The following is a 22,096-nucleotide window of genomic DNA, read 5'->3' as shown; positions in this document are numbered from 1 at the left end:
GGAAAGTTATCAGAGCAAGGACTTGAGCTAAACCATGTCTCACAGAGGAGGGCAGTGCAAACATGGCAGTTTTCACAGGGATCATCCTGGAAAGAAAGGGATAAAACCAAGTGGTGTCCCTGTCTTCCCGCTAAGGTCTGTGTGGCCCTGCCAGCTACTCAGAATGCTCTCAATATGAACATGAGTTCAGCCAGTATTGCTCCCCGGATTGCAAACCCAGTTCCGCATGGGAACCAGGCAGGTCACAGAAATGAGGGAAGCAGGCTAGATGAGCCACAGGCACAGCAGGGACTGTAGCCAGCTGGAGGACGTATGTCACAAATGAAGAGGTCAGCCACAACTCAGGTCCATCCACTGTGGCCCCGTCGGAAGGCACAGCAGGAGGCTCAATGTCCCTATACATCTAAAAATCAACATAAAATTCCCCAATTTTTAAATGCTGGCCACAAATTCAAAACCTTTTCAACTCAACTAAGCCTTGGCCTTCTCAACGACATAAGGGAGAGAATGTCTACACCATCAGCTTCTTGGGCCACAGGTGTGTTCTTTTAGATCTCAGGCCTGATTCAGGGAAAAATCTCCCCACTGATAAAGTGCAGCTCCACCGAAGAACAGCTGTGGGAGTTCCCCTTTCTGCAGCACCTCCTCATCCATCTCAGGGGCTTGAGTGCAGGCATACATTGCTTTTTATTACGCTTTACAGATAATGTGTTTGAAGGTTTGTGGCAACTGAACTGAGCAAGTTTATCGGTGCCATTTTTCCAACAGTATGCACCCACTTTGTGTCAGAATTTTGGATCAATTTTTTTTTTTTTTTTTTTTTTTGGAGACTGAATCTCTCGCCCTGTTTCCCAGCGTGCAGTGGTGTGATCTCGGTTCACTGCAACCTCTACCTCCTGGGTTCAACCAATTGTCTGTGCCTCAGCCTCCTGAGTAGCTGGGATTACAGGCACCTGCCACCACACCCAGCTAATTTTTGTATTTTTAGTAGAGACAGAGTTTCATCATGTTAGCCAGGCTAGTCTCATACTCCACACCTCAGGGGATCCATCCACCTCGGCCTCCCAAAGTGCTGGGATTACAGGCATGAGCCTCCACACCTGTCCAGGATCAACATTTTTTAAGTAAGGTATGCATATTTTTTAGACATGCTATTGCATACCTAATAGACTACGGTGGAGGGTAAACATAACTTTTACATGCATTAAGAAACCAAAAAAATTTGTGTGTCTCACTTTATTGCAATATTCGCTTTAGTGTGGTGGTTTGGAAAGGAACCTGCAACAGCTCCAAGGTGTGCTTCTATCTGGAGACTGAAAAAGCACTGCCCAGAGAAGTCCCCTTTCTTCTGCTTTGCTGTTCCAACAATCCCTCCCTAAAGGGATGGCTCATGGTCTCCAACGTGATCCGCTGGGGTTCAAGGAGAAAATAATAGGACTGCTTTCTGTTTCTTTTATAGATATATATAATATTTTAAATAATTATCATTTTAAATTTTTGTTTTTTGGCCAGGCGCGGTGGCTCACACCTGTGATCCCAGCATTATGGGAGGCCGAGGTGGGTGGATCACCTGAGGTCAGGAATTCAAGACCAGCCTGGCCAGCATGGTGAAACCCCATCTCTACTAAAAATACAAAAAAATTAACTGGGCGTGGTGGCGCACACCTGTAATCCCAGCTACTCGGGAGGCTGAGGCAGGAGAATTGCTCCAACCCAGGAGGCAGAGGTTGCAATGAGCCAAGATTGTACCACTGCACTCCAGCCTGGGCGACAGAGTGAGACTCTGTCTCAAAAAATAATAATGATAAATAAATAAAATAGAATATTTGTCTTTGTGCATGGTTCATATTATGCAAAATAGCTAATAAAATAGTACATACATATCTATTATAAATAAATGACATATATTGGGACGTAGGTCCAACATATATTTGGGGTACCCAACCCCTACCATGGGGTCAAGCTGATGCCCAAAAAGAAAAATAAACAGGTAGAACAGGGAATTGTGTATGGGGAGGGGGGAGACATGATTTAATAGTTTTAAAGACTTACCCAAGTGCCACAGTTGTAAGATAAATATAAATCAGCTTTAGAATATGTAAAGTGCTACACAAATGCTAGTTAGCAAATTAGTTAAATATATTTAAATTAGTCATTTTACAGCTTACTTTTAAAAGGATGGCTGCCGTTATTAGTGTCATAGTTGCTATGGCAACATGGCAATGTACAGGGGCCAAAAGCTCCCTGAAGAGTAACCCCTGGACCTTCAGATGTAGTAGGTGGCAGGGCAGGATTCGAGCAGGGGCCTCACTGATCTTTCTGAAATGACTGAGACAGGAACAAATCAATGGCGCAGTCTCTTCTGTGGGAACTCAGCCCCTGTCTTCAGCTACAACCCAACTATAATGGGCTTAGAGTTCCAATCCCCTTTAAGTGGTTTGGAGGAAAAAATAAAGGTCGGTGGTCCTGCTGAGCCCATTCAAATGCAGGAATTACTGTGTTTAGGAATAGAGAAATGGAAACAGAAAGTGTGAGAAAGTGCTATTAACCACTTCCTGGCCTGAGAGTCAGCAAGAGGACAGAGGATGGGGCGGAGTTATGCCAAGCAAGTGCTGGAGCCCAGCTTTCTGGGGCCAGCCTTCTTTCCGTAAGCAGGGCCCCTTCAAAGCCCTGGGGAACCTCCTTGATCCAGTGCGAGCTTTTGCGATTCAGTGTTGGGCGCTCACTGGGTCCCAACTTGGGCCTTTCCCCTAGGAGTCAATTTCAGGAACTGAAAATTGGGTTAGCTATATATAACCTGCAACTTCACTTTACTCCATCACTTGTTAGTTGTACGACTTTAGCATCTGAGTGCTCCATTTCCACATCTTGGGAATGGGCCTCATAATAGTATGTGCCTCATTGGGTTATTGCTATCAGGATTAAATGAGTGCAATTTTTAAGTTTATAACTTTAAGGAAACAGTGCAGGTTGAGGGAGGGAAGTGCTAACTCTATTCTGGGTACTCTTGAAGAAAGATCTTAAGACATCCAATTACTAGGCCAGGCACGGTGGCTGATGTCTGTCATCCCAGCACTTTGGGAGGCCAAGGTGGGCGGATCACGAGGTCAGGAGATCGAGATCATCCTGGCTAACATGGTGAAACCCCGTCTCTACTAAAAATACAAAAAAATTAGCTGGGCATGGTGGCACGCACCTGTAGTCCCAGCTACTCGGGAGGCTGAGGCAGGAGAATCACTTGAACCTGGGAGGCAGAGGTTGCAGTGAACCGAGATTGCACCACTGCACTCCAGCCTGAGCAACAGAGTGACAGTCCAACTAAAAAAAAAAAAAAAAGACATCCAAATACTCAAGACTAATTGTCCACTGCTGAACTTCTTCTTCATTTGTGCACAAATGCTTGTGTGATATTTATTGTATACCGTTTTTCAAAACAATCGAGTTTGAACTCTCAGCTCCCATCAGGGAAACCCTCCTCCAGTCGTTCTGAGGACTCGCTTGGGGCAGATTGTATTTTTCACAGATGGCCGCAACAATATCTCTTTTCTTGAAAACTCTTCTAGAATTTTGTTACCCCCTGGTTAAGAAAGAGACTAGGTACCCTGCTCTTGAACCAGGTAAGCCTTGGTGACTGCTTCTACTAATAGGATGCAAAGGAAGTGATCCTATATGACTTCTAAGGCTAGGTCACAAAATGCCGTGCACTTCTAAGTGAGTCTTTGTTCTTCAAAACCAGCAGCCAAATTGTGAGGAAGCTCAAGCAACCTGTGGAGCAGCCTCATGGAGAGGACCAAAGGCATCTGGTCCACAGCTCTGGCTGACCTCCCAGCTGGCAGCAAGTGCCAACTTGCTAGGTGTGTGAGTATACCGTCTTGAAAATCGATCCCCAACCTCCAATTGAACCACCTGACATTGCATAGAGCAGAGATAAGCCATTGCTGCTGAGCCCACCCCAAACTGCAGATTTATGGGCAAAATAAATGAGTGGGATGGTTTGTTACATAACAGTAGAAAACAGATGCTCCCACTCATTCTCTTTACCTTCCTCCACCAGAGATGTGCAAAAGTCTTGGGGCCTTAACCTAGGCCCAGACACCAACAGGGAACTGGCCCCCATGTTCTTGCCTACAAGTTCTTTGAAGTCTCCTGTTCAGCTGTTCGTCTTCCACCTTTGGGGTGGGGGAATCTTCTGAGAGCCTGGCAATCCTATAGCCATACCTCTCTGAGGTCTTGCCACACCACCGTCTTCCCCACCTCCAAGTTGGCCATGGATATCTTCTCTCAAGGCTTTCTAGGGTGGTTCTTCTCACCCCTTTTCCCACCTCCAGAACTCCTGGCTCCACCTCTAGAATGGACTAGAGGTAGAGTCTCACTAGAAGTGTCTGCGCTCCCTGCCTGGCAAAATGCCCAAGGTGAGTCATGACAAAGCTTGCCTTCTGCTGGAAGAGAGGGGATAGGGACAATGCTGAGGGAGCCAACCCAGTGTGAGATTTCAGTGAATGACTCTGCTATGGTTTGCATGTATTGGAAACTGAATCCCTAGATTCATATGTTGATGGTATTTGGGGGTAGGGCCTTTGGAAGGATTAAATAAGGTCATCAGGATGGGGCCCTCATGATGAGGACTGGTGGCTTTATAATAGGATGAAGAGAGACCTGCGGTGGCATGCCCTTGCCCTCTCACCATGTGATGAGGCAGTAAGAAGGCTTTCACCAGATGTAGCCTCTCAACCTTGGACTTCCCAGGCTGCAGAACTATACAAAATAAAATTCTTTTATCAATTACCCAGCCTATGGTATTGTGTTACAGCAACAGAAAATGGACTAAGTTAGACTCAGATGCACATCTACTCAACAACTGTCCCTTAAGCTTCCAGGCATGTGCTAGAAGCTGGGGAGACAAGGCCAAATGGCAGTGTCACCATAGACCTGGACAAGAGGGCACCTGTGGCCACCCAGAGCCCACACCTGACCTTGATCATGCTTTGGGTGTTTAAAAACCTAGACTGCCTAACCAGCCCAAGCCGGTTTTTTTGTTTTGTTTTGTTTTGTTTTGTTTTGTTTTGTTTGAGACAGGGTCTTGCTCTGTTGCTCAGCTGGAGTGCAGTGGTGCAATCTCAGCTTACTGCAACCTCCACCTCCCTGGCTCAAGCGATCCTCCCACCTCAGCCTCCTGAGTAGCTGGGACCACAGGCACAAGCCACCACATCCAGCTAATTTTTGTAGTTTTTGTAGAGACAGGGTTTCATCCTGTTGCCCAGGCTGGTCTTGAGCCCCTGAGCTGCTCAATCCTCCTGCCTCAGCCTCCCAAAGGGCTGGGATTTCAGGTGTGAGCCACTGTGCCCCAGCCCCCCAGCCAGTTTTAACGTTTACAAAGCTGCCTGCCCAGGTCCATCCTCCTGAGGGTACATCCTGTCCCTGGAATGTGCATCCATAGAGAGGTGACCAAGAGGTGGCTGTCGGCAAGGCGTGTGGGCAGAGTTTGGGTGTGTGGGCTGGAGTATCCACGTGCCTGAGTCCTAGGCCACTTGTGACACAGGACAGAGATGGAGTGGGAAGAGAAGTGGAGTGGGTGGGCTGAGGGCTAGGGCCGGGCTATCCTCCTGCACTGCCATGTTCTTGCATAAAATTCTAGAGAGTCCAAGAATTCTAAATTTGAACATGGTCTTCCTGGTCATTAGAAAGAACATTTGTCAAGGCAGGAGAATACACATTTTATTTCACAGTCGGTTAAATGTTTAGATACAAAGTTTCTGGTCCTTGATTTGCACTCTTAACTTGGGTTCTCCATGTTCGGGCAGGTCAGCATCACAGGATCAGTGCCCAGGCCCTGCACTCCTACAGGGAGACACTCTTCTGTGGGACTCAGACAATGACGAGGAGTATGGCAGAGATTCTAGAAGCTGCCAGAAGACTGCTCTCAATGTCACCACAGCTGCCTCTATCTCTAATCAGGAGTGGCAGGGCAGCAAGGGATAGCAGATAGGACTAATATGAGAGAATGTCTTCATGGGGGGAGGGGACAGTGAGGGATCCAGCTGTATTGCCAATGGCCAGTCCCCATCTGTCGTGCTGGAGCCCTATTAACTTCAGTAGGGATGGTACTAGGTTCAAGAGGCTGAAGGAGAGACCAGAGCCAGCAACTGGGACGTGGGGTTTTATTGGGAAACTTACACACAGGGATGGCCGGTGGCAGTGGGCTGGACAGGAGAACTGTACAGTCCCATGGCGGGCTGGGCAGGAGAGCCACAACCGCTCACAAAAAGCATGCAGTTTAGACATCATTCTCACTTAGCACCCTCCCCCTAACAACCCCCACCTGATAACCTTCGTTTGGCCCCAAACAAAGAGCTTTGAACCCCTGTACACCCTGCATTCCACAGGATGGGCCAGGGTTCAAATGTTCCTTATAGATAAGGAATGAATCTCCAGGTTGGTCATTCCCGGATTCCTTAGCTCAAAACTCCAAACACACATTTGGGTGCATCTGCCATACAGGATCATTCTCAGGGTATGCTGAAGTCAAGTTATTGCTGTCAGGAGCGTCTGCCATACACCATCACAAACACCCCCAGCTCGGAGAGAGGGGGTGTGGAGTAGGGTGGAATAGGAGGATATTTTATGCCCATTTTGCAAGGGCTGGGTAGGGTAGGGATCTGAAACCCAGCCCAAGACAGAATGGCACAGTGGTTCTCAAAGTGTGGTCCCCGGACCAGCATCCACATCATCTAGGAGCTTGTTAGGATCTTAACCACTTGCAGGATAGAGGGTGTCTCTCTGCGGGTAGGACATGCTGCTGGGTTTAAAGGATTCCCCAGCCTCACTTTTCTGACTTGGTGTGGGAATTCTATGAAGGAGACCTTTTGCTGAAAAGAGAACATTTTCTGAGCATGTATGGCATTCAAACAGTGGGCCAAATACTTTATGAATGCTGTCACATGTAATCTTCAACAGCCACTGTCACAATCGGTATGATTGTTATGGCTCTTTTTATTATTATTCCCTGTTTAAGGGCTCATCCCAGAGAGGTTAAGTATCTTGCCTTGTCCTGGGTTTAAAAAGCAACCAGGAAGCTACCTAGGTCTGTGTGATTCTCAGACCACCCTGACTTCTTCACAGTTTGCTCAACAGTGGTTCATGCTTGAATGTGATTCAGAATCACCTGGAGGCCTTATTAAAACCAATTGTCCCACAGTATTCCATTCAGTATGTTGGGATGGGGCTTCAAAATACGCATTCGTAACAAGTTCCCAGACGATGGTGCTCCTGGTTCAAGGACCACGCTGTGAGAACTACACTGATGGGCTGGGATCCATCCAGCTCCCGCCCTTACTGCACTCATACAAAGTGCTCATAATCACACCCTCCCACAATGGTGTGTTGTGAGATGACAATGTGATAACGGAAGTGAAAGAGCTTTGTCAGCTGCACAGGTGAATGCCCCTGGTCATTAACCAGGTAATCTGCCTCAGGCTAGTCCCCTGGAGCCTGGGAGGGCAGAGGGCTGGGACGCAGGGTGGGCACCGCAGCCACCTAGAGAGCTCTTGGAGCCCACCTCAATTTTGGGCCTTTTCTTCAGGGAGAAAGCCAGCTTTGAGGACTTAGGCCCACAGCCCCTCCTGCCACTCTTCTCATCAACCCACACCTCCTCCCTCACCTCAGACAACTGCTGGGCACTGCCCCAGCACTGGTTGTCCTGGGCTACTTCCCCAGGGGCCAGTCCAGGCAAGCTGGGCCACAGCTCAAGCCTGTGACTCAGGACCTGAGGCTGAGTCCATGGCGCACGCCCGCCTCCATGAGATTCAGAGCCCGCGACTTCCCTTCTCTGAGCCTTAAACCGCACTTTAGTAAAATAGGCGCAACGAGAGTACCCATGAGTTGTGGGAATTCAAGGGCTAGAACTGTATACAGCGCTTGGCATAGAGCCTGGCCCCTGGCAAGGATTCAATCGATGGTAGTCAGTATTTTCAAAAAGTTCCTGGGCCCAGCCCGCCTCCTGATAGAGGCCCCGACTTGGGACACAAACCGCTCCCACGCCGTTCCCCGGCTGCACCCGGATACACCCGCCCTGGAATGCCAGCGTGGGGGCCCCAGGGCTACCCGCCGCGAGCTGAGAGGGGCAGGGCAGGGCAGGATTAGGAAGGCGCTGAGCCCGGGCTGGGGCGGGGAGCGGGGTGGCCTCACCCTACTAGGGCCGGGGGATGGGGTGGGCCCGAAGGAGAAAGTGAAGGAGGCGGGGGCGCTGGGGGGACCCGGGAAGAGACCGGGAGGACGAGGTAGGCGGGAGCTGGGCGGGACCGTGAGGCAGCGCCGTGAGTGGACAGGGCGGGAGAGGGGCGGGCTTCATCCCCCGCGTAACCTGGGGGCGGGGCTGCCGGGATAGAGGAGAAACGCCGCAGCGGGGCGGGGCCTCAGCTCCAGCGGGGCCCGGCGGAGGGGCTGGTCGAGGTAGGGCCATAGTGGGCGGGGCCTGGCCGGCGGGAGAGCACCGCCTTCCCAAAGGGCTCGGGGGCGGGGCTGGCGGAGGGGCGCCGAGGGGGCGTGTCCTCTGGGGGGCGGGGCCTGCCGAGTCCGCGGCGTTCCCCGGCTGCAGCCGGGAGAGGGCCGAGGAGTGACTGAGCCCAGGGCTGCGCAGTTCGACGCCGACTGAGGCACGAGCGGGTGACGCTGGGCCTGCAGCGCGGAGCAGAAAGCAGAACCAGCAGGTGAGCAAGGAGGCAGCGGGCCGGGGGAGCCTGCTGGACAACCAGAGGCAAAGTTAGTTTTGGCCCCCGCTTCTGCGGTCCGGCTCGGACAGCTTTCCTCAGGACTAGTGACAGGTCGGGGCAGCTGGTGGGTGAAAAGGAGCTTTAGCCCCCAGTCCTGAACCCCCAGTTCTCACACTCGGCCGTGCACCAGCTGCGTGATCCTGGGTCCGTCCCTCTACCCGGCTCTGGACTTCCCGGATTCCAGCAGGAGGAAGTGAACCAGGTGAATTCCATGCTCCCGTTGCCCTTTCTCACTTAAAACGCCGGAAGGTGAGAGCTGGCAGGTGAGAGCAGGCTGCAGGTCGCCACAGGTGTTCCCATCGCGTTGCCCTCTGCAGTTTTTCTCCCTGCAAAATGGGTCTGAGAAAAGCGAATTGCTTTAAAGACTGCACTGGTTCCTCGGTTGGGGCTCTAACCCACGAACCCAGGGGAAGAGGCGGCCAAAGCAGGGAGGTTCCATTTCCCGCCTCACCTGCTTCCCACCAATTCTAACAGTTCAACTGAGCCGGACCCCCTAAGACTTCAAGTTGGAAACTCAGTGGGGCTTTTCCAGGTGAGCTGGCCGGAGCAGGGGGTTGGAAACTGAGGAACAGTTCTTACACTGGTGAGTGGGGGAGAGAAGGGAAAACCCCACCAATCCTTGGGCCCAGGGTCAAGTCCAGGGCCCCAGGGGCCCTTGCAGCGTACCCAGGGTTAATTTCTTGGCTGACGGGTTCTGTTCCTGGAGGTGGTGGGTGCTCTGTGCTGGGCCCCAGTAGCGGGGCAGCGTAGTTCTGTGGTCAAGGGCTTGGGCTGTGGGATCAAACTGATTTGGATTCCATTCCCCCTCCAAACTTCAGTGTCCTCACCTGTAAAATGGGGATAATGACAATATCCAATGGCAGGAGCAAGCACTAAATAGAATAGTGTGTATACATTACTTAGCAAGGCGCCAGGAAACCAGTGAGACCTCCCTCTGTGACAGCTGCTTTAATGCGGCTGGGCAGGTGATGGGCTTGCTTCCTGTGGGGAATGAGCCGGTTTTTTTGGAGAGATGGGGTTGGCTACAGCCCCTCCTGACCTTGTGAGAGCCAGAAATTGCCACCTGCCACCAACATCACTCTATTTGAGGGATGAGGACTGTGTCATCTGGAACAAAGAGTGGCTGAGTTTTCTGTAATGTTGCTTGAGGTTGGTGAGTGTTGAGTTAAATAAGTCTAAAAATGTTTACTGAGCACCTACTATATGCTAGAGAGAGCTAGAGGGTACAGAGGTGAACTAGCCAGGCCTGAGTTGCTGACAATGAGGGCTCCCCCATCCCTACCATGTCCCTGTAGAGAGGATCAGTTACACCCAGGGCTTATGACCAGATGAGATTTCATGGGTCTGTGCTGCCCTGGTGGCTGGAATCCAGCTATACCATTGCACACTTGGCTTGGGATGGAGGCGAGGGGCAATGTGGGCACCTGATAGCTAAGCAGGGCTGGGCACCGAAGGACACTGAAGGTGCTGCATTATGTTGGCTCCCTGCATCTTCTGGGAGATAAGCTGTACAGTATGGAACAAACTGGAAAGTGCCGTGGGACAGAGATGGATTGGCGGCTGCGCTGTGTGCAGGAGACTGTGTGTGTATGTAGGGCAGGGGGAGGTGTTCAGAAGAGTGAGACACTTGAGAAGCCAGGGCAGGGGGTGAGGGTAAGGAGGTTTCCTGGAGGGGGTGAGACTTGAATAGGACTTTCTGCCTGGGCTCCTGGTCCTGGTTTGGCTTGGATCAACATGGGACCACAGTCTCTTCAAGCACTGACGTGGCATAAATTGGAGTTTGGTATGGTGGGGAGGGAGAGGGTCTGGTAGGTGGTGCCTGAGGTGGGACGGAGGAGACGTTCATTTCAACAGAGCCTACCTAGTGAGCCTTAATGGGAAGCCCTCCCCACCACCACCACCACCCCTTCCTGCTCGATGAATGACAAGCGACCACATAAGGCCTGCACCCTCAGGTTGCTTACCATCCGGGAAGGGGCCTACACAGGAATACCAGGGACTCTGACACAAGATAAATGAAAAAAGGATTAGAAGGATCTTCAGGGCCTTACAGACTGGGAAGATTTCGGCAGCCAGAATGAAGATGGTGTCTTGAGGGGAGGAAAATGCCTAGGCAGAGGCAGGGAGGTCAACCTGTCCTGAGAATTCTCGAGAAAACTCTAGGTTGCTCATTCTGGCTGAAGTTTGGGACCGCGTGGGGATAGACAGTGGGAATAGTAGGTGGGATCAGCTTACGGAGGGCCTTGAATGACAAGATAAGAGCTTTGGATCTGATTTGCAGAAAGTGGGAGCCACTGAAGGTTTCTGAGGAGAGGAGTGACACAACAGAGCAGCCCTTTAGGAAAGTCAGTCTGTACCAGATGTGCTGGGGTGGAGGATCCAGTGCTCAAGGGATAATGAACCAATGGCTGCAGTGACTTAGAAGAAGGGGTCTGGGTGGCTTTGGGGATGTCTGCAACTGGGAGTGAAGGAAGAGACACCAGCCACAGGGATAGAAAAGGCACCATTGGAGGGGTGGGAGGGGCCTGTTCCAGCATATTGCACTTCTTTCTCCTCCCCATCCTGTCTGGTACATAGCAGGGGCTCAGAAAGGTGGCTGGATTGGGTGAGTGGTGGGGTCGCTGGGAGGGTGACGAATGCTACCGAGGGGTTTGCCCATGAAGGGGAGGCATCTGGGCCGAAAGGTGGGAGCCTGTGCCAATCAGCAGTAAGTTTGGGAGTCGGGGGCGGGGTGGTTAGAAGAAGTGCCTGCTGATCCCTCCCTCCCATCCCAGCCCAGGGAGGGTAGGGGTGAGAGGTCAGCCGTGTGCTATCTCTGGCAGTGGGTGAGCAGTCAGGGCACAAGTTTCCCACAGTAGGGAGACTGGGGCAGGATTTTGGCTTCCCTGAGTTCCTCTGAAGTTTCTGCTATGTGGGAGCGGCCCCCTCTGTCTTGAGGCCTCATGCTTTAGAGTCACAGCCTGGAAGCTCCCACCGGCCATCCCCTTCCACCCTGGGGACCCAAACCTGTTCCCCTAAGGACCAGACAGTCTTCCCTCAACCCATGGCTGAGCAGCCCCAAGTCCTGAGTGTTGCTTCGGATTTGGAGCATCTGGGCCCAGCTGGCACCCCTGATTCTGGCTTGGCCTTGGCCTTCTGCTCCAAACCGTTATACCCACTTCCTCCGCCCCACGGGAAGCTCACAGGGGGCGGTTATGACTTAATCAAGAACATCAAACGGCCAGGAGCTGGCTCTTTGAGAGATGGGAAGGGAGGGAAGAGCCTGGACTGTTTGGCCTGGGGCCCTCCGTGGGACAGGACCCGTTTAATCTCAGCAGGAACTGCCCTACCCACCCGCTTCCCCTCCACTAAGCCGGGGTCTGAGGAGCTGGGAGGGGAAGCCCAGAGGCAAACATGGAGCGAGTGGTGTGGGATGTGTTGCTCCCCTCGCCCCTGAGGCTGCCCTGAGAAGAGACAGACAACCACAGACCCGGGGCCTCTGCAACAGGCCCAGCTGGTGTCTCTCGGAGGCTGGCTCGTTCCTGGCTCAGCCCCGGGCTTCCCCTTCCACTGTGGTTTTCCTGTCAGCAGCTGATTCACTGTGCTGACATGGACAGGCAGCTGATGGAGGAAAGAGACCTGTGTTCTGGTCCTTGGAGTTGGCTGCTGCTCTGCTGTTTGTATGTTGTGTGACCTTAGATAAGTTCCTTCTCTCTGGGATTCCTTCCCTGACTTGCTGATGCCCCATTCTCTCCTTGGCTCTCGGGGAATTCTGGGACCTGGGATCTATCCTTTGCAAAGTGGGGCATGTCTGAGAACACCCGCCCATACTCAGGCGTGCGCGCGCACACACACACACACGCGCGCGCGCACACACACACACACACACACGCACACACAACCCCAACACAGAGGAGCTGGGCAGCTCCCCTCAGAGAGCACTTGATCCTATCTCCCTATTCTTACCTTGTTTCCCCCACCTGAAGCACCTTTATCTACCTCCTGCCTGTTAACAGATTAGGGAGATGACGGTCCAGCATGGTGGTAAAGCACTGCACTTTAGAGTTGAGATCTCGGCCCTGCCAATTTCTAGCTACGTGACTCTTTCTGAGCCTCAGGTTTTTGAACCTGCAAATGGAGATAATAATGGTCATGACTTCATAGGGCATGAGGAGAAGACAAAAAAGTGCACATGAAACGCTTAGTATTGTTATACCTAGCATGTAGTAAATGCTCAATAAAGGAGGGCCATTGTTGTTTGCTGCGTCTTGTTGGTCTTTCAAGGCTGGTGCCAGGCTCCTTCTCAGGCCCCCAGGGACACTCCCAGAACACCTTCCTTCTGCACAGGGCCTCTGTGCCTCTCCAATATGTGTGTGCCCCAAGACGCCAGTCATGTCTGGCTATGTGGGGCTCTCTGGCTCTTCCTGGGGGTGGCTGGGTCTCCTCACTGTGACACTCAGCTTCCTGAGGGGCAGTAGATCTGAACATCGCTGGCTGCCTTTCCCAAGCCCCTCGCTGCCCTTCACCTTCTCCTCTGTGCTTGTCTACACTGTGTACCCTCCTCTTTGATCCTGCTGCTTTGTGGTGTATGACGTGTTTCCACGAGCTCTCCTGGGCAGGCACTGCCCTGTCCTGTCTGTATCTCTGATTCCTGGCATACAGCAGGCACTTGGGGATCGATGACTGAGTGAATAGGTTAGTGGTTCTCTTGGGTGAGGCGGGGGTATCAGCAGGACCCAGCTTGGTGCCAGATACCAGATGACTCCTTGGCAAAGGCGGAGCCAGGAAGCAGGACCTGGATGCCGCTGCCCGGTGCTTCAGGTCTGTGGGCCCCACTTCTGCAAACTGGGTCCAGGGAGATGGGAATGCGCTGTCTGTCCTGGGATTGCTTTCGGCAGAGCTTCTGCTTCTCTTCCGATGCCTGACCTTTACCCTCCTGAGAGGGGAACAGTATGACTTCCTTCAGCCCTAACCCAGTGAGGGGCCACTCTGGCCTTTAGTGAACTCTGACTCAGCCAGAAAGAGCATCTTGGAGTCAACAGTTGTTTGTGGAAGGTGCTGCTATCCTGTGGGGACCCAAGCTGGGGCCTGGAGAAATGGGACGGTGGCCTCCAGGAAGCCCATCCTGTACATCATCCATTCAGACCCCCGGGTGGGCAGCTCTGGGAAGCCCCACTCTCCCCTCTGACCTCCTACCCTGCAGCAGCAGCAGCTTTTGCCTCTTCTCTGCCGCCCCCCGCCCCCCTCCCCAGCCCACTTGACTCCCTGCTGTGTGGAAGGGTGATCTGGCGTGGGAGTTGTTCAGAGTTCTGGGCCTTGGCTCTCAGGGTCAATGTGGAGAAGTGAACAATGCCCTGGGGGGCTGGGCATTAGGAAGCCCGGGTTCAAATCCTGGCTCTGCCATGGAGCTACAGCGTGACCTTGGCCAGAGAGGTGACTTCTAGGCTTGTTTTCTTCCTCTTAGGCAGCAGGTGTTCCAGAAGCCTTCCTGAGTCCCCTCTGGGCTTGGGCCTGGGGGAAGTGGGGAAGAAAGCCTAGGCAAGATCACAGACTCTGGAATCAAATTCCCTAAGGATGATTCCTGCCTCTGCTACTTACCAGCTGGGCGTGACTTTGTGTCTTACCCCTCTGTGCATCAGTTTCAGCATCTATAAAATGGAGACAATAATAGTACTCATCTCATAGGGTTGTTTGAGAATGATATATGAGCTAATGCATATGAAGCATTTAAGACAGTGCCTGGCACATAGTTAGTGCTATATATGTTCCTGCTGTTTTTGGTAGTGTTTATTTTTTTTATTTATTTTTTTTGAGACAGAGTCTCACTGTATTGCTGAGGCTGGAGTGCAGTGGTGCAATCTTGGCTCACTGCAACCTCCACCTCCCGGGTTCAAGTGATTCTCGTGTCTCAGCCTCCTGAGTAGCTGGAATTACAGGCATGCACCACCACACCAGGCTAATTTTTGTATTTTTAGTAGAGATAGGATTTCACCATATAGGTCAGGCTGGTCTCAAACTCCTGGCCTCAAGTGATCCTCCAGCCTTGGCCTCCCAAAGGGATTACAGGCATGATCTACTGTGCTCGGTGTTTTTGGTAGTGCTATTAGTAGGAAGCAGGACGTAAGTCTTTGAAGAGCTTGAATCGGGAAATCAGGGGACCTGGGCTCCATTCCCAGCTCATCTTTTACTTGCTGTGTTACCTTGGGTAAGTTACAGCCCTTCTTGGCCTACAAAACTATATTATCTTGCATTTCCTGCACTTGGCTTTTGTAAGTGAGGCACATGTGATGCCACCCTGGACGGCTGCAGGGTTTTATTCAGAGGAAGGACTCCTGGGGGCCTGGCTTATTCTCCTGCAGCCTAGGAAGGAAGGAAGGCTGTAGGTGGGCAGGTCCCAGCTGCTGCCCTAAAGCGTTGCAGAGACTGAATGGCAGAGCTGCTGCCCTGGAACTCTACTCAATCAGGCCAAAATGTAGACAACTACATGTAATGTACCCATTACAACATACAATTGTATAGATTAGATTACAGATCTTTATTATCTTTTTACTTTCCCCTATTTTCCAAATCTACAGTGAGCCCATATTTTTTTATGCTCAAGAAAAAACCCATTCATACAATGAAGCTATAAAAAACATACCACACGTATTTGAACAAAAATGTATTATATGAACTTGGGATCATACTGAAGTTCTTTTTGTGAATAAATCATATTTTTTTCGAAGGAGGGATGGGATGTTGGTTTGAAGTGAATATCAATTTGTCAAGCCTCAGAAGACTTGCAGGGAGTGCCTATGGTAGGAGTGTCTATGGCCCGCGGCCGCCCAGGCTGGGAAACAAGAGTTCGATATGAATAGGAGTGTAATCCGCCTTCCGGTGCAGTGGACACACCCTGAGCGTTGGGTGGTGTGTAGAAAGCTTTTGAACGGTAGCCGAGATCAAGTTCCTTAATGACCATTCTGAGCCTCAGTTTCCTCATCTGTGAAATAGGGATGGGCTGCTGTGAGGGTTAAATGAGCTAAACACACATTGAAGATGGAGCTCCAAATGGAAGCCGGCGGAAGAAGGTGGCTTTACATCCGGGGCCCAGAGGGCTTGCTGACTGGCCTGTCCTGGACCTGGCAGAGTTACCCGTCCCGCCACAGGACGTGCTGGACAGGAGCCAGCCTCCTGCAGGACCAGATGGCAGGAGCAGAGAACAGCCGAGACGAAACTCTCCCTGCGAGCAACTTAGCTCTGCGAGGGGCGGGGCCCCACAGAGTCTAAGAGAACCAATCATAAGCCGCCTGGGGCGTGGCGTGAAGCGGGGAGTTGGTAGGGGAGCGCAGAGCAAGGCCTGAGGTGTTTCCCTGCAGAGGTCCCTCCACTGGGAAACAAATGGAGAGGGGAGTATGTGTTCCCACGTGTAAACATAAACCGTTTTGAATGATACTTGGTATGAAGTAAGCACTCAATAAGTGTTTGTTGTTGCTGATAATAACAATTGGTAAATTATACTATTACAGTTGGAAAACCACCTCCCACTCACTGTCTTAAAAGGTGGAATATAAGAATGCTTTTGCAGTGGGACCTCTGAGACATCATCGTATATAGAGGAAATAGAAACGTGGCAGGGGAGGTTTGATTTATCTGAGGTCATGGAGCAAGTGGGTGTCTAGGCCTTGAGTCACCTTTGGACATGTAGATAGCCCATCTCCCTGACCCCTGGCCTTTCTGAGCACACAGCAGTGGAGTAACTGAGGCAGGGAGGATGTGTCCTCTAATCTGAACTAGTCACTTGCTTTCCATCCGAAAGCCCCTCTTATCTGCTTTCTCTGCCCCACACCCTCTCCTGGCAGGGTTGAGCAAGTCTACTTGTTTGCCAGGAGATGGTATAGCATGGCAGTATGGTTCTCAAAATGTGTGCGTATCAGGAATCCCTAACCATCCCTGCAAGTTGCAGTCAGGGAACCACTGGGGCTGTGCCTACAGCCTGGGGTTCTTCTAGCTTCTCAGGCATTGATGTCAGCCAGACCTAGCTATGGGCACAGTGTCTGCTCACCTCTGGGCAAGTTTCTTGGCCTCTCAGAGCCTTGGTTTTTATGAGGATTAAATGAGATAATGCTGGTAAAATGCTTCATGGTAGGCCCAGGGAAGAGTGCACCCTCAATGAAGCCAGAGGATAAGGGTGGTGATGATGAGCAAAGGCTGCTCCTGTCATTACTTTGGGGGAAATGATAGGGAGTCTTCCTGTCTGAAGGCTGAGGTCCCCGATCTGGAGTGAAGGAGCTTTCCAGGGTTGCTTGAAGCTCTGCTGGGGGGTCAGCAGAAGACTTAGATTCTCTGTAGTCTTGGTCCCCAGACTATCTGAGCCCAGCCTTGACCTGGGTGCTCTTGGCATAGAGTTGAGGGCAAAGTTGAGGGCTTACGTCTAGAGTCACAGGATCTTGGTGTTGTGAGAAGCTCTGTGGTCCATCCAGTCAACCTACCTGCCCAGTCTGATCCCATGGACCACATCCAGCCTTTGCTCACACACCTCAAGGTTTGGAGAGCTCATGATTTTTTATTTCTGGAAAGAGCTGACTCTTAGAAAATAGGGGATAGAATCTGAGCAAACCCACCCACCCTTGGCTTCCCCGTGTTGATCCTGCTCTTGCTTGTTGGAATTACACACAATGTGGAAACTCCCTGGTGGGACCAAATCTTGTAGCAGAAGACCCCAGGCCAGCGCTTCTGACATAGGAAGGAGATTTTTCTTTTAAAAACTGTATCTAAACCAAATGGCTACCCCAAAAAACCCCCCACACTTGCTGATTATTGAAGAAAGAGGGGTTTTTTTTGGTGGAAAAATTCAGGCGGTAAAGAACAGACCTGCAGGAGGAAATAACTGTTCAGAGATAACTGCTGTGAACAGTTTGGTGTTTTGGCCTTAAAGACACACACATACAAGATTGGAATTGTACCACACAAACCACTTCCTGCACTGCCACTTTTGACTGAATGCTGTATAGGGAGGGTTTTCCCATGTGATTGAGCATTCTTCTCCAGCAAGTTTCCCAGCTCTGTAGTATTGCACCATAGGAATCTTCTGTGACCTGGTTAAGCATTCCCCAGCTGTTGTACATTTAGGCCCTTTGAATTTTTCATTAGTATCCACACTGCTATAATGATCGCCTTGTCCCTATGTATATTTTGTACTCAACTCTAATGAGCTCCATGGAATGAATTTCTAGAAGTGGCTTTCCAGCTCAGATGGTTTTTAAACTCAAGGTCAGAGGACCAGAATCTCCCACCATAACCAGTCTCCCAATTTCGCTTCAGCCCTACTGGTGGGGGAGCGTTCTGTCTGTCCCTGGTGCTAGTTGGCCCACCCACAGGAGGAGGAGGAGCGGGCTTTTAGGGTATGTGTATCTGTGAAAGAGAAGGAGATGGAGAAAGGCAGATAGATATAGGGGAGTGTTTTCTCTTCAATTACAGTCTGACTTTTGACCCTCTCCTCTCTGGGAGCCTGTGGCGTCATTAACTAATCATGGGCTCTCTTTACTATTTAATGACCTCTCCCCGCAGTGACTCCTTCCTCCCCAACAGTCTTCTGGAAAGGAGGAGGTGGGAAGATGAGTCAGTGGGGGAAAGTTTCTCCAGAGTGGGTGGTGGGTGTTGCGGTGGTTCTCAAACTCTGACATGCATCAGTCCCTTGGACGGCTTATGAAAGCACAGATTGCTTGGCCCCACCCCCAGGTTTCTGATTCTGTGGGTCTGGGGTACTGCCTGAGAATGTGCATTGCTAACACGTTCCCAGGGGACACTGCAGCTGCTGGCCCTGGACCACACTTTGGGTACCAGTAAAGTAGTGGGATGGAGCAGGGTGGGGTTCTGTGGTGAGTTTCAGCTCCTGGTGTTGCTGACAGTAGGAGCCTTGTCCTGTTTAATAAAGGCTCATCTTGTGAGGCCTGAACTCACCTTCCCCTCCTGCCCCCACCTCACCACCCCTTCTCCCATGTGTCCTTTGTATATGTTGGGAACTTTCTGTACAGGAGGACAAGAGGATTATCAGCATCCCCGTTTTACAAAACGGAAAATTGAGTCTGTGACAGGTGACCTGCAGTGTCTAAGGATGCTGAAAGTAGGAGTGCTAGTACTGGAACCCTGGCTCTGTCACGTTCCCCACCTCGACTTCTCCAGTGCAGGTCTGGTGCGGAAGCAGAGATGCCTTCCCTGACCACTGCGCCGGCCCCAAGTGAGGGGCCTGGGGAGGCAGATTCCTCCACACCATCTCTGCGCTAGGATCTTGCTCCGCTTCTTATCCCCCGACTAACTCTTCAGTAATGTGATCTTCTTCCAAGGTCTAGTGTTCTCCAGCAGTTTATGTTCCCAGTTATTGTTCTGGGCAGGTTTTCCAGGAAGCCAGGAACTTTCTCCTGTCAAGTCTGGGCTTCATCTGGCAGGCACAACGGAAGGAAAAGAGAAAAGCCTCAGTTGTTGAGCATCTAATGTGTACCAGGCCCTGTCCTGGGCACTTTGCAGCTATGATGTCAGGTCAGCCACCCCAGGTAGGGGTTAACATCAGTTCCCATTGCACAGATGAGGAAACTGAGGGTCCAGGAAGTAAAACAACTTACCCAAGGTCACAGAACTGAAAGGGGCAGAGCTGAGCTTTTGATTTCAAACTCAAGGCTGGGGTCTGGTCTGGGATGGCAGCAGGTCCTGTTCTGGAGGGAGCCGGGATATGGAGTAAGCAGCCTCTGCCCCACCCGCCATCCACGCAGAGACGGTCAGCCCAAGGGTCAAAGCTCTCTTGGGATACAGAGTCTTGCAGTGGGAGGGCACTGGCTGGTCACCGGGAGACCCCTTTCAAATCCTGCTCTGCTGCTGCCTGGCTGTGTGGCCTGGGGGCAAGTCACTGTCCTGTTTGGGACATCTGAGTCCTCATTTCTCATAATGATCCCTTATGCTTTATAGCTCTTGGCAGTGGACATTTTCTCATGTACTTGTTCCCGGTCCCTCAAGCCTTCCAGCACCCTGTGAAATAGGGCGGGCATTATTACTAAGCCCATTTTCACAGAGGATGAGGATGACAGGGCAGTGAGTTGCCCAGGATCCCATGGGCGGTTGAGGGATGGTACAAGAGCTAAGACTGGAACCTGGGTTGTCTTTGCTGCCCATCTTGAGCCCAGCTCCTAAGACGGGAGAACTCTTTCTCTCTATTCTCAGCCTTAGGATGAAGGATCCCAGGGCTCTTAGCTGGGCTGGTGGGTCCTGGGTGCAAGGAAGGGCTGGACTGGGATCTTCGCTGTTGGCCAAGAACCCATGGGGAGGCAAGATAGGGTAGTCCAGGCTGTCTCTGTTTGTGACTCCTGCCCAGGCCTTGCACGTGAGGTCCTTGGTGCTGCGGGGAAGGAGGGGTTCAGCCCAGGTTTTCCTCCCAGCTCAGCTGCTTGTTTCTCCTGGGAACTGTGCGTGTCCTCTAAAATGTATCATGCAAAATTTTCCAGACTCTCACACACGGGTGCCTGGGCCCTGCAGTTTCACCTGAATGCCATCACTTCCTCCTAAGTCTTCCTCATTCTTCTACACCTGGCTCCAGCCACCTTCTTCCCTCGGGGAAGCCTTGCTCCTCTGGCCAAGCCAACTCAACTCTCTCGGGTTCTGTGCAGTGGGCGAACTGGCTGACCAGGTTGGTTAACTCCCCAGTGAGGCATGAGAGCGGGGCCTGTGGCTGGTGTGGGTCCAAGCCCCTGCAGGGTCTGGCAGGGCATGCAGCTGAGTCTGTGCATGCTAGGGAAAGGTTAGCCTCAGACCTATAACTCTCAGGCTTGTGACTTTCAGCAAGTCACTTATCTTCTCTGAACCCTGGTTTCCTTCGTCTTAAAGCAAGAAAGCTACTTTCCTCGTGGATAGCTTCTGATACTTGTAGGAAATAAAGTGCAAAACATCTAGCACTGGTGCCTGGGGGTTCATGGCACTCAGGAAATGCCAGTCCCTCATCTTCCCTGCAGTGGGCTTAGGCTATGTTCTGCCTCCACCCACCCCAACCCGCTTGAGTAGGGCGCTGGGTTGGGCCTCGGCCTAAGGCCTGAACCATAGATAGCTCTAGGTAGGGGGTGTCCATGGCAGATAATGGGCCAAGGATTTGGCACAGGGACAGAATCCGGCTGATTTAATCAGACTCTGCCAGTTCCAACTTGTGACCCTCCCTGGGCACGTTTCTAACCCCCTGAGCCTCAATTTCCAGATCTGTAGAAAGAGATACTCTGTCTCCTGTGTTCTCAGGATCACACATGATCGGCAAACAGGAGACCAGGGGATGGGACCCAGGCGACCTGAGGGCGGCCTCCCGGGAGGCTTGGGTCAGGCCAGTGGCTGCTTATTTACATATCAATTTTCCTACTGGGGAACAAATAATCCCCTTTTCCTCTGGACACCCGGAGGCTTTCCAGGCCCGTATGCCCTTAGTGCAGTGCCTGGTTTGCTGGGTCACCCAGGGAAGGAGGCAGCCTCTCTCTGAGCTCAGAGCACTGCAGTGCCCTTTCTCATCATAAAGACCTGGCCAGCAGTCTGCTCAGGAATCACATTGGTGGGGGAAAGGGTTTTTTCCCAGGGCACAGCGCCGCCGCTCCTAGAATCTGGGGGAGGCCGAGGCTGAGAAAAATGTGCTGGGGAAGGGTCACTGTTAATGGGAGGTAGGGAGGGGGCAGGGTGGGTGAGGCTAGAGGGTGGGCCCATTCCTTCGGAGGCCACAGGGGAGGCAGGACTCTTGGCTACAAAACAGGGGGAGACAGAACATGCAGGGCAACCTCTGGGGTGACCCCAGAGCAGGAGCTGGGGAGCTGGCCTGGCTCCAGGGGTGGGTGTGGGATCCTCCTGGGTCAGCAGGGCCTGCACTTCCAGGCCAGCCTCACCGCAGGCTCCCCTAGACTTCCTGGTGAGACCTGACGGGGCCTCAGGGTCTGCAGTTGGTGCTCCAGGGGACCAGAGGCTCCCTTCACCCTGGAGTCTATCTGTGTCTTAGTCTCTCTGTCCCTGCCTCTCTCACTCTCCTCTCTGTACCTTGCTCTGCCCAAGCCCCTCAGCAATCTCAGAGGAGAGGCCCAGGGAGCCCTGGGGAGGGAGCCCTGACAGGCCCGTGCTGGTTTCCTTTTGTTACCAGTGTTCCTGCTGGAGCTGCCAAGTGTCTGGGTTGGTTAAATGGCCGCTTCCCTGCCTGGGAACCAGGGGCCCTCTGTGGGAAGCACAGTCCCTTTATTCCCGGCTTGGCAGGCCCAGATCTCCGCAGTAGACCATGGAAGTGGGTCTCTCAGGGCCACCCCTTGCAGGAGCTGGGCTGCCGTCATGGAGAGGGCTCAGTACACTGGAGACTGGGGCCTGTGGGC

At 52.1% G+C, this 22,096-nt stretch overlaps 1 protein-coding gene across 3 annotated transcripts in view; it reads left to right on the top strand.

Moving 5' to 3' along the window:
• Positions 1-8,578: 8,578 nt before the first annotated feature.
• Positions 8,579-22,096, top strand: part of CD82 (CD82 molecule) — a 54,125-nt gene continuing 40,607 nt past the window's right edge. The window contains exon 1 of one of the 3 annotated variants that reach the window (XM_032166193.2): positions 8,579-8,705. The gene's annotated coding sequence lies outside the window, so the exon portion shown is untranslated. The other 2 variants (XM_032166194.2, XM_032166195.2) reach the window with 2 other exon arrangements.

The sequence above is a fragment of the Hylobates moloch genome, unplaced genomic scaffold (genome assembly GCF_009828535.3).
Source record: "Hylobates moloch isolate HMO894 unplaced genomic scaffold, HMol_V3 SCAFFOLD_11, whole genome shotgun sequence".
Lineage (NCBI taxonomy): Eukaryota > Metazoa > Chordata > Mammalia > Primates > Hylobatidae > Hylobates > Hylobates moloch.
The sequence above is the reverse complement of the archived record's forward strand: the minus strand, read 5'-3'. Positions and strand labels throughout refer to the sequence as shown.